The 18,863-nt window shown below is 36.6% G+C and overlaps 1 protein-coding gene and 1 pseudogene across 1 annotated transcript in view; both read left to right on the top strand.

The window, feature by feature from the left end:
- MAN1A1 (mannosidase alpha class 1A member 1) overlaps nucleotides 1-18,863 on the top strand; it is a 172,780-nt gene that overhangs the window by 77,654 nt on the left and 76,263 nt on the right. The gene's annotated exons all lie outside the window — the stretch shown is intronic.
- LOC134730514 (large ribosomal subunit protein uL13-like) lies at nucleotides 1,994-2,652 on the top strand (annotated as a pseudogene).

The raw sequence follows: 18,863 nt of genomic DNA, 5'->3' as shown, positions 1-18,863 counted from the left end.
CTGTAATCCCAGCACTTTGGGAGGCCGAGGCAGGCAGATCACCTGAGGTCAGGAGTTGGAAACCAGGCTGGCAAACATGGTGAGACCCTGTCTCTACTAAAAATACAAAAAAAATAGCTGGGTGTAGTGGTGCATGCCTGTAACCCCAGCTACTCGGGAGGCTGAGGCAGGAGAATTGCTTGAACCCGGGAGGCGGAGGTTGCAGTGAGCTGAGATCACGCCACTGCACTCCAGCCTGGGCAACAGAGTGAGATTCTGCCTCAAAAAAAAAAAAAGATGGGGCTACTTGAAATAATCATTGTATTGGAGACATCCAGCTAATGAACTTAAGAAGTAGCTCTTCTAGGGTGGAAAGAACATTACCTTTAGAATCTAGAATTCTGGTTTCTCAGGCTCTGTTTGGTTATTAGGTATTACCTAGAGCAAACCCCTTATCACATTGTTTTTTTTTAATTGATTTAAGTAATGGAATATGAAATAAATGTCTTTTAAGCATTCCTTTAAATCCAGTTTTCTAGAACTATGATACACTAACATTCAAGTTCACAGAATATTATAAATTAGGGGAGGGGTATAGTGGGATAAATTTCCTTCCTGTAACTCAAAACTTCTTAACCCATTTTTGTATCTAAACACAATGACTCCTTCCAGTTAAATGTAGAGTTATGTTTCTTGCCATACAATGCTTAGGTAGTCCAGATATGTATACATGGGAATGAAAAAGAAGTAGAAAAGTTGGGCATCTTTTTCCCCTGGAAAAATATTGTGTTCTATGGAAGAGAAGGTAGTTGGTGGATAGTGGAAAGCAGATGCTAAAAAGTAGAGAAGTCGTTCAAGGAAAACAATAAACTGCAATAGTCACAGAAACAGTTGGGAATATGTACTGATTCTTTACTTAGGGGATGACCATAGTTTTAACTCATTTCTTACCCCAAATTCGCAGATTGCATTCTGTTGTATTATAAATAGATCTCTCATTTTAATGACCAACTCAAGGGATATTCTGGCAGCCGTGGTGAGAATGAGAAACAAAGATTTTTATACCCAGCAAAACTGACTTTCAGGTGTAAATGACACAAGCGGGCTATTATCAGCATGCAAGAACTTGGGAATATTGTTTCCAGGACCCTTTCCTGATGAATATACCTGGGAACAAGCTTCAGACAACCAAATAAATACTGTAAGATGTCCAAAATAGGCATATTCATAGAGACAGAAAGTACATTAGTGGTTGCCTAGGACAAGAGGGGTTGGAGGGAAATGGGGAGTGACTGCTGATGCACACAGCACTTCTTTTTTGAGATGATGATAATGTTCTAAAATTGTGAATCAACTCAGTGTGAGTATACTAAAGCCACTAAAGTGTATACTTTAAATGGGTGAATTGTATGATATGTTACAAAGAAAAACACTATAGTTCTGAGTTTTAATTGAAAATATTAATATGAGCATATGATATATTGTATTTTAAATATACATAAATATGTGTATATATGTATGTCCCCTGAAAAGACCTAGAAACAGTAATGAAACCAGTAGCTATGAGCATCTCTAACACACAGAGTGCGGGCTTGAATTAATATTTTCCACTAACCAGGGCTTCTTGGAGAAGAGACTGAAATTGGAAATGTACAAGATTAGTCTGAAATATCAAACCAGGTAACAAAGAAGCTAACAAAGACTGCTAGAGTAAGGTCAAAGGACTCAGGAGCCAACTGGAAGAGGCTTCCATTGGCCAAAAATGAGAATTTTGAGTTTCAGTAAAAATAAGAACTATAATAGATTAAAATCCACTAAGTACGTTTAAATTGATAAGTTCAAGCCATGGGCAGTGAAGCATGCATGTAATCACAGCTACTTGAGAGGCTGAGGCAGGAGGATAGCTTGAACCCAGGAGTTCAAAACCAGCCTGGACAGCATAGCGAGACCCTATCTCTAATTAAAAATAAAAATCAATAAATGGATAAGTTCATCATAATGAAAAGCAAAAATAATTGGTCACCTTCAAAGAATGACAGGAAAGCAATTATCTTGAAAACTGGTATTTTCGCAGGCAGCTGCCAAAGATGGAGGGGCAGGTCCTGGTGCTCACTGGCCAAGGCCACCTTCTGGTCTGCCTGACAGCCGTCCTGGATAGGCAGGTACTGCTGGGCCAGAAGGTGGTGGTCGTGTACTGCAAAGGCATCAACATTTTTGGCACTTTCCACAGAAACAGGTTGGAGTACCTGGCCTTCCTTCACAAGTAGATGAACACCAACCCTTCCTGAGGCCTCCCGGCTGCATCTTTTGGCAGACCGCTTGAGGCATGCTGCTTCGCAAGACCAAGCGAGGCCAGGCCGTCCCTGACCACCCCAAGGTGTTTAATGGGATCCCACTGCCCTATGACAAGAAAAAGTGGATGATGCTTCCTGCTGCTCCCAAGGTTGTGTGTCTGAAGCCTGTGAGAAAATTTGCCTATCTGGGGTGCCTGGTTCACGAGTTTGGCTGGAAGTACCAGGCAGTGACAGCCACCCAGGAGAAGAGGAAGGAGAAGGCCAATATCTGCTATTGGAAGAAAAAACAGCTTATGAGGCTATGTAAACAGGCCCAAAAGAATGTGGAGGAGAAAACAATTACACAGAGGTCCTCAAGACCTATGGACTCCTGGTTTGAGCCCAGTAAAGACTGTTTATTCCTTATGATTGGCCTGGCCTGCCGTTCCACCGTTGCTGCCATGGGGTGTAGAGGACCCAAGGGTGGCAATCCAGGTGCCACAGACAGCCTGGGACTTAGGAAGCTGGGGGTAAGGAAAGGGCATTATTCAACTGCCTTTCTATATTGTTACTTTAAACGACTCTAAGAATTGTTCAGGCGTAATTTGTCTATGGCCTACTTGTTCATGAGAGAGTTGTTTTAGAAAAATGAGGGCCGGGCGCATTGGCTTACACCTGTAATCCGAGCACTTTGAGAAGCCAAGAGATCGCTTGAGTCCAGGAATTTGAGACCATCCTGGGCAACATTATGAAACCCCATCTCTAACAAAAATGCAGAAATTAGCTAGGCATGGTGGCACATGCCTATACTCCCAGCTACTTGGGAGGCTGAGGTGGGAAGGTCACCTAAGCCCGGGAGGTCAAGGCTGCAGTGAGCCAAAATTGCACCACTACACTTCAACCTGGGTGAAAGAGTGAGACCCTGTCTCAAAAAAAAAAGTAAAACAGTAGTAAGAAGAGCCAGTTACCTTGGTTTCAAGATTAGCAAAAGGGAGCTGGAACATGCATTGGAGGGAGCCCTACCTTCTGAATGGGCCATCTGTTTTAACTTCCCACCTTATCCTATACTCTGCAGCTGTGATAATGTGGGAAAAAAAAACACCTGGGGACAGTATGAGCTTGCTGTTTTACAAAGAGTATGTATAGAAGCATAGACTGGGAAGATGTGTGACCAGGGCGTTACAGGGTAGCCCTTGCTCCTTCCCTGTATTTTGTGGTCCGAATCAAATAAATTGCTTTTAAAGAAGAAGTCTGGTAAATAAAGGAAAAGAATCAGGCACTTATCTTGCCCCTCCTGTGTGAACTGTATCACTGGTAACTAAATAGTAGATAAGCATTGTTTCTCTTAAAATTATACTTGCTTACAAATGAAAGTGAAATGATAAAAGTAGAAAATCACCATTTTTACAACCCCTGATGAATTAATGGATCTGGGCCATGGTCACCAACAGCTGCTTACTTCTCAAAAGGAGAGCAAACCACATAGTGCCTCCTGATAACATATCACCTATAGTCTTGCCAAAGGCATCAAGTCTCCACATCCAGCTTCCAATTTGTCATAAATACAGAAGGAAGAATGTGCCAAACTCCACCACACATAATGCAGTCAGGAACCCATAGAATAAGTCTCCCACAGTTCAAATAACCCAGATTTGTCCATATAAATTATAAGGAAAAGAAAAGAAAAAATGAGACGCCTATGGTTTAAAATAAGAGGCTTCAAAGTCATCCTTTTTTGAAGTGATCATGACTGTCTATAGTGTCTAATGATGTAGATTTGGTTGCTAAAACCATATAGGATAGTAAATGCCAGGATGTGGTTACTTTGGGGGAGAGAGAAGGAAGTATGACTGGGACAAGGCCCACGTAGGGTTTCTAGGGTGGCTGGCAAAGTCCTGTTTCTTGATCTGGATGCTGCTTACTATGGCGTGTGTCTTATAATGTTACACTAGGCTATACAGCTGTATGTTTGTGTTGGAGAGTTCATATCTGTGTGTGTCTTTTTAATTAAAAATATTTTGAAATAACTACATAATTTTTAAAAGGTTATTTAGAAAGTCAAGCTTAGTGGAATCTGCCTTACATCTTGAGATACATTTTGGATCTCTCTCTGTAAATAATACTTAATGTACTGAGTTATCTTGATGTATGTAAATTACAGATTATATTTCAACATAAAACAAGCATAATTCAAACATGTACATGTAAATATTCTATAATACATGTCTGAAAGTGCTGCTGTAAACATCTGTCCAGTTTTTTGTATGGTCATAAATTTTCAGTTCGTTAGTTTAAATACTAAGGAGTGCTATTGCTGTATCATATGGTAAGAGTGTGTTTAGTTCTGTAACTGCCAAACTGTCTTCCAAACTATCTGTACTATTTTGCATTTCCACCTGCAATGAATGAAAGTTCCCGTTGTTTCACACCCTCACCAACATTTGGTGGTGTTAGTGTTCTGGATTTTGACCATTCTAATCAGTAGGTACTAATTAGTATCTTGTTGTTTTCATTTGCATTTACTTGATGATTTGTGATGTGGAACATCTTTCCATATACTTATTTACCATCTGTTTGTCTTCTTTAGTGAGGTGTCTATTAAGATCTTTGTCCCATTTTTAAAGTTGGAATCTTTGCTTTCTCATTATTTTGAAGAGTTCTTTGTATAATTTTCATTAACAGTTCTTTATTAGATACATGTTTTGCAAATGTTTTCTCTTAGGCCTTGGCTTGTCTTCTCATTCTCTTGACAGTGTCTTTTGCAGAGCAGTTTTTCATTTTAATGAAGCTCAGCTTGTCAAATTTTTTCTTTCATGGATCATGCTTTTAGTGTCATATCTAAAAAGTCATCTCCAAACCCAGGGTCATCTAGATTTTATCCCATATTATCTTCTAGGAGTTTTATAGTATTGCATTTTACATTTAGGTCTATGATCCATTTTGAGTTAATTTTTGTGAAAGGTATAAGGTCTGTGTCTACATTCATTTTTTTTTTGTATGTGTATATGGATATCTAGTTTTTCCAGCACCATTTGTTAAAAAGGCTATCTTTTCTTCATTTAATTGTCTTTGTTCCTTTGTCAAAGATCAATTGACTGTATTTATGTGGATCAATTTCTAGGCTCTCTATTCTGTTCCATTGATTTATTCTTTCACCAGTACCACAAATCAAGACAAGATTGTCTTGATTTCTGTATCTCTATAGAAAGTCTTGAAGTTGGGTAGTGTCAATCATTGTCAGAAATTGGCTATTTTGAACCTTTTGCTTCTCCACATAAACTTCATAATCAGTTTGTATCTACAAAATAACTTGCTAGAATTTTTATTGGGATTGCAGTAATCTATTATTCCAAGTTGGGAAGAACTGACATCTTGGTATTCAATCTTCTATCTATAAACATGGAATATCTCCATCTGTTCTTTGATTTTTTTTCATCAGAATTTTGTAGTTTTCTTCATATGGATCTTGTACATATTTTGTTACGTTTATACCTAAGTATTTCATTTTTAAGTGTGTGATCACAATGTAATCTAAATGGTATTGTGTTTTTAATTTCAAATTCCACTTGTCCATTGCTGATATATAGGAAAACATTGATTTTCTATATTAACCTTTTATCCTGAAATCTTGCAATACTCACTTATTAGTTTCAGATTTCTTTTGTTGATTCAGATTTTCTGCATAGAAAATATGTCATCTGCAGACAAAATTTTATTTTTCTTCTTTCCTAATCAGTATACCTTTTATTTCCTTTTTTATTTTTTCTTATAGGACATCTAGTACAATATTGAAAAGCAGTGGTAAGAGGGGACATCCCTGCCTTGTTCTTGATGTTAGTGGGAAATCTTCTATTTCTCACAGTATTATGATTTTTCAAATGTAAAAGCTGAACCAGCACAAAACCAATGTTTATTTTCCCCTGCCTTCTGGATTCTAATTAATCATTGGTAGAGGAAGTTTAGGCTGTGTGAAGAGTTTGGAAAGACCTTAGGAAATTTTTTTAAATGTTTATTTATTTAAAATTTTTATTAAACTTTATTAAAATGTTCAAGTTTCCTGAAGTGTTTAGACATCAAGAAGTATTTACATACATCTCTAGTTTATATTTCCATCCTGTTGATTTCCCTATTAAGAATTTTAATGAGGCCAGGCTCAGTGGCTCATGCCTATGATCCCAGCACTTTTGGAGGCCAAGGCAGGAGGATCACTTGGGCTCAGGAGTTTGAGACCAGCCTGGGTAACAAAACAAGACCATGTCTCAAAAAAAATTAAAAATTAGCTGGGTGTATTGGTGCATGCCTGTAGTCCCAGCTACTTGAGAGGCTGAGGTAGGAGGATCACTGGAGCCTAGGCTTTCAAGGCTACAGTGAGCTATGATTGTGTCACTGCACTTTAGCCTGGGTGACAGAGTGAGACCTTGTCTTAAAAAAAAAAAAAATTTTAAAAAGGCACTTAAAAGAAGTCCAAAATGTATCTCAGGAAAGTTGTACAAAATGTATCTCAGGAAAGTTGTACATAAAATAAGACAGGCCTCATTTTACAGATGTTTCTCAATTATGTTATTCCAAATCTACAGTATTGGCATAGCTTTCACTGTTGAAAGGTGTTTTCATTTCTTAAAAATGTTTTTAACCTCCTATCACCAGTCCTATGCTAAAACAGGGTATTTTACCCATGAACTACCACAAATAGATAAAAATAGCTACTTTACATATAAATGGCCCTTTAAAACTGGATACTATTGTATGCCAATTTGCAACATAGTCTGTATGAAAAGAGAAAACAGTAATAAATGCTGTGTTATGGACCAATGATTAGATTCTCAATGTGGTGTAAAGTACTCACACGAGGTTCATTCTTGGCCTCATAAATTTGACCATATCTTTTCATTCTAATGCTCTTAAATGACTTAGAGACATGACTTAACAGTAAAATAAGCTCCTAAACAACAACCGCAAGCACATAAAAACCAAAATTATGCAGTGATGGCATGCCATTTGTTCAGGAATTGGCTGTCCTATTTACTCTTAAATATAACAGCAAATGGAGAGTTGATTGTTAAACTGCACATTCAGGACCTCATGGTTTAATATCTCATGTGCTATTTGCCAGACTAAAGATTATTAACAATTTTTGCTTTGTTCACTGCAGGAACAATACAGTACTTGTATTATACAAATATTTTGATTAAAGTATTGTTTCCAATCAATTTATTTCCCATTCCTTTCGAATTACCTGAGTTAACCTAGTTCAGTGGTTCTCAAATGTAGTGTACATCAGAATCCCAAGAAGAGCTTGTTAAAATACAAATGTATAAGCCCTGCTCTCAGAGCTTCTGATTCAGTAAATCTGGGTTGGGCCTGTTAATTGGCATTTCTTAGTTTCTCCATAATGCTGATGCTGCCTGTCTTGAGGACCACATTTTGGGAACCACTGACCTATTACCATGAAACCATTCTCTCTACAATGAGCAGAATTCTTTTTTAAAAAGTTAGCTAAAAACAAAAAATAGACCTCATGATTTGGCTGTCACCACTCTTTAGGAAAGCATGTTCTAATTTACTGGGTCAAGAACTGAAGGAAACATTTCTTCTATAGGAGATGATAGTAAAGCTTCTTCTTGAAGTCTTACAAATGTTGTATTTATCAAATGGAGTGTTAAACTATTCGAGGTTTCATTTATATTTGGGAAAACTCCTGTTAAATAAAACAGGTAGAAGAGCCCTCTTAAAATCCCTGAAGAATGTGTGACACAAATTTCTATCATTAATATATAATAAAGATTCTCTTTTTTTGTATTTTGTTTGTTGTTGTTTTTTCCTGTATTATATTTTGCTTAATCTCCCTGGCTGCATAATTGAGTTACCTTTATTTTTAACTTTTACTTTAGGTTCAGAGATACATGCGCAGGTTTGGTATATAGGTAGGTACATGGCGTGTCACGGAAGTTAGGTAAACAGATTATTTTTTCACCCAAGTAATAAGCATAGTACCCAATAGGTAACTTTTCAGTCCTCACCCTTCTTACACCCACCACTCTCAAGAAGGCCCCGGTGTCTGTGGTTCCTTTCTTTGTGTCCATATGTACTCAATGTTTAGCTCCCACTTACAAGTGAGAACATGCGGTGTTTGGTTTTCTATTCCTCTGTTAGTTTGCTTAGGATAATGGCCTCCAGCTTTATTCATGTTGATGCAAGGACATTGTATTAGTCAGGGCGCTCTTAGAAGGACAGAACTATATATCTGTAGATCTACATATATCCTATAAGTATTAAATTAATACTTAATAAAATATAATTATTAAGTTAATATTTAATAAACTATAAGTATTAACTTAATACTTAATAAACTCCCCTTTTACATATAAAACTTACACGATCACAAGGTCCCACAATAGGCTGCCTGCAAGATAAGGAGCAAGGAGAACCAGTCCAAGTCCCCAAACTGAAGAACTTGAAGTCTGATGTTTGAGGGCAGGAAGCATCCAGCACGGGAAAAAGATGTAGGCTGGGAGGCTAGGCCCATCTCTCCTTTTCACGTTTTTCTGCCTACTTTATATTCACTGGAAGCTGATTAGATTGTGCCCATCAGAGTAAGGGTGAATCTGCCTTCCCCAGCCCACTGATTCAAATGTTAATCTCTTTTGGCAACACCCACACAGACACACCCAGGATTTATACTTTGTATCCCTCAGTCCAATCAAGTTGACACTCAGTATTAACCTTCACAGACATGGTCTCGTTTTTTATGGCTGTGTAGTATTCCATGGTTTATGTACCACCTTTTCTTTATCTAGTCTACTGCTGATGAGCATTTAGGTTGATTCTGTATCTTTGCTATTATGAACAGTGCACAATAGATACATGCATGTGTCCTTATGGTAGAACAATTTATATTCCTTTGGGTATATACCCAATACTGGGATTGCTGGGTTGAATGGTAATTCTGTTTTAAATTATTTGAGAAATCACCAAACTACTTTCCACAATGGCTGAACTAAATTTACATTCCCACCAGCAGTAAGTATTCCTTTTTCTCCACAACCCCACCAGCTTCTGTTATTTATTTATTTATTTATTTTTTACTTTTTATAATAGCCATATAATGAAGTTTTTTAAACAGGCTTTTGAAATCTTATTTCCTTAAAGATCCATGTTGACCTTTACTAGAATTGTTTATTTGTTTTTATTATCACTGCCTAAAATAAGATAGTTTCTTTTTCCCATGGTTATCAGCCATTTGCCCTCAATGGTACTGGTTTGGAGTGACTAAAATTAGGGCCAGAGTAACAGTACCTCACTTTTACTCTATTTTATAGCAAATGAAATGTTCAGTATTGACATTAAGTTTTTAAACAGTGTGTTGCTGTATTTGTTTAGTGCTGAAACAGCTTGACTCAATTTCTTTTGCACCTTGATTCTGTGGGTTTTATAGACAGCCGGTGTTTGGTGCCCGGCCCCAGGACGGGACTCTGCACTGCCACCCATCTGCCATCACTTCTGTTACTCCCTTTTACCCTTGCCTTGCCATCCACCATCACTTCTGTTATTTCCCTTTTAACCCTTGCCCGCCTATGTTTTTTCCACTTAGAGCTTTGGATCTTTTTTAAACACACATGCTGCTATCTCACTCTTTCTTTTAGAACTAGTCCTTTTCAACAAATCTAATAGATCAGTTACTTCACTACTTAGGATGATTCTTGTCTGAACAATAACCTTCAGGATGTTGGCCAGTCTCAGAAGAAAACATATACATGTAATGTACATAAATCATATTGGGTAAAGTCAGTTTTATCTAAAACTGAATTTAAGATCTTCAAAAACACTTAAATGAACTTTCTTTACAGTTTTGTGCTATTCTCTTTCTAAATTTGCCAATTGTATGTGGTAAGATTGATGGTGAGGATTTATCTGATTACCTTGTGTAGTATTCATAGTATTTGTCTTCATTTTCTTTTTGAAGAGGAGTGGAAGTTATTACTTGATCCTTTTCCTATGTATCACATTTTTCCAGTGTTACACTTCAAAAACAAGTGTTATTATGAGTCATTGACCACAGCTGTCATGTTTACTTACGTATCCCAAGTGTTTGTGCAACTTGGTGCGTAAGTACATAGGCACTAAATAAATATTTGTTGAATAAATGGATTAACATTTTTAAAAGGTCAATTATGCAAGCAATTCCTTTTTGAAAGTTTGTAATTTAGAAAGTTTCAACTATGTTGAAATATGTGCATGTGTGCAATAGCTTTAAAAAGCAATAGGCGGGGCGCAATGGCTCATGCCCCTAATCCCAGCACTTTAGGATGTGGAGGCGGGTGGATCACGAGGTCAGGAGATCGAGACCATCCTGGCCAACACGGTGAAACCCCGTCTCTCCTAAAAATACAAAAAAATTAGCCGGGCGTGGTGGCAGGCGCCTGTAGTCCCAGCTGCTCAGGTGGCTGAGGCAGGAGAATGGCATGAACCTGGGAGGCGGAGCTTGCAGTGAACCGAGATCGCGCCACTGCACTCCAGCCTGGGCAACAGAGCGAGACTCCATCTCAAAAAAAAAAAAAAAAAAAAAAAAGCAATAAAAAAACAAGACATTTAGATAGTGCATGAGTAGCTACAATGGACAACATAAATTATGTTTCTTGTTATTATTTGTGTTTGTATTCTAAAGAGGCGTTTGCCTGCCAAACTATTTCAGTCTGATATTTTCAAAACTCTTCTAATAAAAAAGATACTGAGTTATGTGACATTTTGATGTTCTGATGATGATCGTTATTAAGGCAGGGCATTTTTTCATTGAGTTGTTTATAGTACTGTAAGAATATAACACTGATCTATTAAAAACAGATGCAGTGTTGTCATGAAATGGGATATATGAAAATATGTTAAAGCCTCTAAATGAAAAAAAAATAAAGATGCTTTCAAGTAAATTAGCAAAATTCAGGGATTAGCAAAGTATAGCCAAGCCCATTCATTCACATTTCGTCTATGGCTACTTTGACCCTACAGCTATAGTTAGTGAGTGAGTGAATGAATTGAATGAATGCTGACCAGAAATTGCACTTTCAAACATTTAACCTGAGGAAATAATTATATATACAAATAAGTATGTACAGGGATGTTCATTCTAAGCTGTCTGTAATATCAAAACAAGGGAAACCTAAATATTGACTAATAGAAGACTGGCTAAATAAGTTCTGGTGTATCCTTATTATACCAGAACTAGTGTATGATACAGCTATTTTTAAAAAGATGTTACAGAAATGTATCCAGTGCTAGGAAACAAGGGTCAGCAAACTACAGCCCTTTGGCCAAATTGGCTCAAGACCTGTTTTTATACTACCAGAGCTGTGAGTGGGTTGTTAAATTTTAAAGGATTATTAAAAATAAACGTGAGACAGAGTATGTGACTAGTAAAGCTTAAAATATTTACTATCTAACCCTCTATAGAAAATGTTTGCTGACCCCTGATATAGAATGTTGTATACAATGTAGATTAAATTGGTAGGGATGGGTTTAAAACATTATGAAATAGTATATATAGAACAATACCTTTTTTAAAAAAATGCAATCAATACCATTTAGACACTTAAGATGTTAATAGTTATTTCTGGGTAGACAAGATTAATAAGATTCTATATTTTATGTCTAATTTTGTGATTTTTCAATAATGAGAATGTATTCATTGTTTAAGAAAATAAAAATTTAATATTGGCATGGGGAAAAAGAGAACTTCTCTGAGTTTCAAGGTGCACAAATATGTTTTTCCATTTTGTAGATGAGGAAACTGAGACTAAGAGTTTATTTAACTTGCCTGGAGGGACACAAACATAAGACAAAAATTGCATTGATACCAAATTTTCTGTCCAGCAGTGTCACCATTTGATAATTTAAAATGCTCATCTGTCAGCTGAAATAAAACTATAGACTCTGTACCCAAAGGCAATTTAAAGGTATCAGTGTATAATATATGATAAAGGAGGATTATGCAGAAATAACAAACCACCTGCCTAATGGTATTAGGTGTGTACTGGATAGGTTTACATTTGCTTAAATAGAATGAAAAAATGAGTAGCTTACATTTTACATGTTTTAAAAGAAACAAAACCTGTACACATAGGTATTCAGTTGACTTTGTAAATCTGCAAACTATTACTACTACATAATATGGTAATTAATTGCTCTTTCATATCTATAGAGTTTAATTGTTCAAATTCAGGCATGTGACACAAAAAGGGACCGTGTCCTGAAGCTTGTTCCCTTCACCGTAAGATAGAGGAAGGACATTTGACTTATCAGATCCTTGCGCAGGTAACTGTTTACAAAATAAGTCAGCAACTCAGAAGGAGAATGAATACAACAGTGAGAAGTCTCGTTGTAATGAACTGATAGCTAATAACTCAAAGAAGCAGTAGGACTATAGAAAGCAGACATGATAGCTCAGCAGCTTTTGGACCATTTAGTGTGTGGACAAAAGGCCTAGTATCCTTCTATTATTCCTGAGGAAACCACTATCTTATAGCCAAGAATAATAACTATTGTTGCTCTTTTAAAAAATACTTGTTCCTTTAATTATAACCATCTTGTGATTTGGGAAGATTATTCTCTATTCACATATTTAGAAACTGAGGCACAGAAAGGAGGTTAAGTGAGCGTTCAAGATCGTACAGACTGTTCAAGTGATAATGGAAAACTCCATCACCTAGTCCCAGCTCTGTATGCGTATGATGGTGATGCTGAGTAAAGGCAGGATCATTCTACATTTCACCGAATCATTAAAAAAAGATAAACATGTCTTTAAAACTTATATAAATTATTAAACTATAAATATTTTGATGCTCTTCAGAGATGAGGTTCAGTTAACAGGAAAAAAATTCACTAGTGTAGAATGCTTCGTAACTAAAATATGTCAGGGAATTATGATATGCAGTCATGCCTAGGTATCTGTGGGGGTAGGTTTCAGGACCCCCTGAGGATACCAAAATCCACAGATGCTCAAGTTCCTTATATAAAATGGTACAGTATTTGCATATAACCTGAATACATCCTCCTGTATTCTTTAAATCATCTCTAGATTACTTATAATACCTAATATAATGTCAGTGCTATGTAAATAGTTGTTATACTGTGTAGTTTAGGAATAATGACAAGTCTATACGTGTTCAGTACAGATGCAACCATACATTTTTTTCCAAATATTTTTGATCTGCAACTGGTTGATACCACAGATGTGGAACCCACAGATACAAAGGTCCAACTGTATTTGCATAGATGAGGCTATCATTTTTTCTTTTGTCTTTTTCTTGAACAAAGATCACCAAGCCTGGATTTTGTATATTTTAATGATTTCTGATGTCTGAAAGCAGTAGTAAATAGAACATCCCCAATTTTAACCCTATGATGTCACATATTAACATCTATGTAGTGGAGTCCATAAATTCAGTTAGAAATCATAGCCAGATAGAGTATGTGTGCTTTCATAATTCCCATCCCTTTAGTAGGCGTTATATTTTTTAAAATAAAGATGTTTTCCTTTTGATGTGAAATGTATTTTCAGAAATTGTCATATTTAGTGTAAACATTATTCACTATATACTGCATATTTTTCTAAATGTCATGTTGGCGATTTGCCCATTTTTTAAAACTAAAATTGAGATAGAATGAGTAGCTTTAGGCACTGTGTAATGACTTGGATTACTGTGGTGTTCTTGCTGTAATTTATTATTATTTATCATTCTTGGGCAGGTATTTTAGTAATTAGAAAGCCTACAATAACACATGTGGTACACTTAAGAATAGTTTGAAGCACTAGAGCTGTATAGCCATTGGGTTTCCTCTCCCTTTTTTTTTTTTTTTTTTTTTTTTTGAGACAGAGTCTCTTTCTGTCGCCCAGGCTGGAGTGCAGTGGCGCGATCTCCGCTCACTGCAAGCTCCGCCTCCCAGGTTCACGCCATTCTCCTGTCTCAGCCTCCTGAGTAGCTGGGACTACAGGTGCCCGCCACCACACCCGGCTAATTTTTTTGTATTTTTAGTAGAGACGAGGTTTCACTGTGTTAGCCAGAATGGTCTCGATCTCCTGACCTTGCGATCCACCCGCCTCAGCCTCCCAAAGTACTGGTATTACAGGCGTGAGCCACCGCGCCCGGCCTCCTCTCCCTTTTTTAACTTCCATATTGAATGCATATTAGAAGGACATGTAACTTTTATCATACTATTTCCTTGCTCCCAGCCCGCTACTCATTTATGTGTACAAAAGCATATACTTTCTTCTTGAGGAAAATTTTTTTAAAGGACCCTAATTATTTCTTAAGATTTATTTTCCTTCTGTCAGGTAGCCAATACAGTATTTTTTTGATGTTGTTGTTCATATATGTTTGCCTCTTACACTCAGAAAAGTCCCATAACCAATGAGAACTACTGCCTTTCTTCCTGCCCTATTTCTCTTAACCCTGATGACCCAGAAATCCCTCCACTTACCATAAATGGGAGGCACTAAGGTAGTGTTAGGACTTCCTTAAGACATCTGATGTGCTCTTTTAACCATCTTTTAAACTTCTCTTCCCGGTATTTAAGGCCATGAACTTATCTTATTTAATCTGTCTCTCTCTCACCATTTTCTAGACCCTAGTAATCTAGCTCTCCACCTGCTCGCTCTCATGAAAAGCACTTCCTCTTCCCTTTTGCTTTATCTCGTCTTCCTCCACATTAATCCAGAGCATGTACACAAACATGTACATACCTACTCCCAAATAAGTACACACCTGCATCTATATAAGTGTCACCTCTTCAACCTTACCTCTCCCCCTAGACCTAACTCACTTTTTAAAAAAAATTCCCACAGTTACAGCATGTATCAATTTATTCTCTACCTATGGTTTGTATTGTTTTATGTTGTATATCTTATGCTTATATGGTTTTATATGGCTGACTTACCTTCCTGGTTGTAAGCTTCTTCAGATCAGGGATTTAATTTTTTCTCATGTATCTCTCTTATAGCCCTTACCACATTGGTAAATATGTAGTAAATGCTTATTAAGTCTTAAAATAAGCCTGTCCTGTGGAGCAGAAACGTTCCTCAGGAAGTGTCTTATCGAGTGTTCCCATGTTACAAAAGAGAAAATTGGAACAGTGAAGTGACGCATTTTCTTTATGGCATAACTGGTGAGTAGCAAGCCCTGAACTAGAACCTAGGGCTCCTGACTCTTAGTTCAGTGTGCCTATTCCCAGGCAGCCTTGACCACGCTGATGCTCAGGGAAACACTGCCAGTAGAACATGGCATTTACTGCTGCTCACGTGGACAGTGGTGATATCCCTGCCCTGAACAACAGCCTGAAGTTCTCCCCAGCATTCCCCATTTTTTATCTTGCCTTCTTAACTTTATAAAACCCTCTCTATTCAGGAACTAGGGAATGAATGAGAGTCCTCTCTCAGGAAAAAAAAAAAAATCAATAACGAGATACAATTTTATTCATTCATTTATCAACATTTACTCATTTTGACTAGGAGATAGCATAAAAGCCACTTCTCTTCACTACCTCCTATTTTTTCATGAGAATAAATATCTTTAAAAAGCTAGATCTAAAGTGCCTATTCACTAGAACATTCTACATTTAGATTTTTAAACTATGCTTACAATTGGAAGTGTTTTCCTTTGTTTAAATTTTATGCTTTTATGTATTAGTAAACTCAAGACTAAAGCACAGCTGCATTGATTCTTCTTGGTTATAATTGATGGTTATTGGCAGGATAGCATGTGTAGCCTTTTTATTTTGAAAAAAAACAAGTTGGGAAGATCTCCGTGCTTTAATATTTCAGGAAAATAAGCAACACTCTTTTCATCTAATTGCCTGAAGGCTAAAAATTAAATTGTATTGAATCACAGGGGAGAAAAACAAAGTAATTGACAAAAGCAGTCATCTAATTAAATATATTATTTTTTAAAAAATGAAGTTTGTAATGAAATTTGACAAATACAACACATAATTTTTTTTAATTTAAAACTTCGGTTTTAGGTTTTGATCAATTACAGAAACAGAATGAGAAGAAAGAAAGAGACAGTGAAAGAAAGATGTGTGCCCACAAGGGAGAGTCCCTCTGGATCAAAAGGATCACCCGTCTCTGAGATGACAGGAAGCTGGTATTCACTTGGGTGTAGCTGGCAGTAAACCATCCCACATCAGAGCATTTAACTAGGAGAATAGGCCCTCTCTGAACTTCAGTTTCCTCATCTGTGTATCAGATTATAGAACTAGATAACCTTTGATGTCCCTTCCAGCTCTAAGTTTCTGCTGGATTAGTTATTTTTACATACCTTTATTCTGATATTTAAATCTTTCAAGGGTCTACTCTAAAAAGCCAGAATAGCTTAATAAGTACTTACTGGTTTAGTGATTGATTTTGGCCCATATTATGTGCAAGTTTATCAACTCAACTAACAGTATATGGGTTTAGTTATCTGCAGCCAAAGATATTTGTTGTGTCTATGGCATCTTGTGCTGAAAGCTTTATGTAGTGAAAATGAGTAATAGGTAAACTGTACTTGTACTAATGGTGAATTAGTGTTTGATCTTTTAATGGTGAAGTTTTCAACATGAGCATTTGAAGAAAAGCTTTGATATTGATTGTGCATTTCAAACTGAAGCATGTCTGAACTGAAAATATTTCCTTCCAAAGCCATCTGTTCTTATTCATTTCTTTTTTCCTTATTCTTTGCTCTCGCATGTATATATTCCTACATAGTTCTTTAGGGAACTGCAAACTAGAAAGGCAAAGAAAACCATATGTCTTGTTTACAGCCTCGTCTGATACTATCTGTCAGGGTAAAGTAAAAAGATAAATGTGTTTATTTGATAGATTTTAAATTTTGAAATTTTTAAAACGTTGATCAAAAACAGCAATAAGACTGATGATGTTACTTAAGTGTAAAGAAAAGATACAGTTACCATGTAGTTATTTTGAAATTCTTAACTTTAGGCTATAAAAGTTTTTATTTAAAGTTATTTGTTAGTTACATGCTCGAAAGAACTGTTGCATCATATTTTACCACCCTTCTTTCAGCAAGTTACATTGTTTTGACTTTTGCTATGAATGTAATCAGAATCCCTAGAATGCAAAATCTTTTAGAAAATTCTTGTTGGATCATAAGATGTCTGCCCATCCCAAACTGATTGCTAGTTGTACAAAAACCATATTTTCTTTTAGTGGACATTAAAAAATATCTTCTATTAGCAAGGATTACATTTTATGAACTGTAATTTTTCACCTGGCTCTCTTAACTTTATAAAATCCTCCCCACCAAATAGAGGTACCAACAAACACCAGAAACCATGATTGGTGAACAATTGTTTGGCAAATTAACAATTCCTGTCTTCAAAAGATGATATTTGTCTTGCTTTTTTCCCAGTCACATTTTAGTACTAGTTTTGTAGCTTCTGAGTACTTATTTTTCCAGTGATAAATCAAAAACAGAAATGATCAGCCTTACTCTCCCTCTTTTTTCTGGGGAAATTGAGAACCAGAAGAGTTAACTGACCAGCTCAGGCCTCACATGGAAACAGTAGTACAGCCAGTCCAAGGACCTGGGTCCGGGGCTCTCTCCATCATGCCTATCCCCATTTGAAGTAGCACTAAAGTACCATTTAGTGTACTTTTTGTAATAATTTGCTTTTCAGCACATCATCTAATATGTGCTACTTAAAACTTAATTGCCCTTTAGAATGATTTGTGGTATGCCTCCTTCATTCTCTCAGCAATTTTAATTTTACAAGCTAGTTTTATTACAAGCTCACCAGTTTAGATAGAAGGATGTTCTCTTTCAGAATCTGGATTCTTCCTCCAGTAACCTCATCAGAGCTCAGGAGGAGATAACAAATCAAACATTGAGAATTGAAGTTGATTCAGTCTCATGTATGATTTGATTCAAGCATCAATGAGCTAATTAATATTTTGATCTAAAAATATTTTGTAATTGTGCCCTAATTGTGCCGAAGGTTGAGACTCTAGAATACTGGAGCTAATTATTTTCAGACAGTAGCAACTAGTGGAACGGGATGGAGCACTTTGCAAACAATATAATATCAATGGCTTCTTATTACAATGCCCCAGGTATGTTATTAGGTTGATGCAAAAGTAGTTGTGGTTTTGGACCATGAATTTTAAATCATTATAACTAGGCTCAAACACATCTTTATTAATCAAATAGGAACCATTACAATCAAGACATTTTTGCCAACAAGAAATAAGTTTGTTTATTCCTGTAGTGTACAAATCTGTGCTTTGGGATTCGACAAACTCTTGGAAAGCATTTTCTGCATCCTTCTGATTGTGGAAATGTTTTCCCTGCAAAAAGTTGTCAAGATGCTTGAATAAGTGGTAATGGGTTGGCAAGAGGTCAAGTGAATGTGGCAGATGAGACAAAACTTCATAGCCCAATTTGTTCAACTTTTGAAGCGGTTTTGCAACGTGCAGTCGGGCGTTGTCATGGAGAATTGGGCCCTTTCTGTTGACTAATGCCAGCTGCAGGCATTGCAGTTTTCTGTGCATCTTATTGATTTGCTGAGCGTACTTCTCAGATATAATGGTTTCACCAGGGTTCAGAAAGCTGTAGTGTATCTCAC

Source organism: Pan paniscus, chromosome 5 (genome assembly GCF_029289425.2).
Source record: "Pan paniscus chromosome 5, NHGRI_mPanPan1-v2.0_pri, whole genome shotgun sequence".
Taxonomy (NCBI): Eukaryota; Metazoa; Chordata; class Mammalia; order Primates; family Hominidae; genus Pan; species Pan paniscus.
The sequence above is the reverse complement of the archived record's forward strand: the minus strand, read 5'-3'. Positions and strand labels throughout refer to the sequence as shown.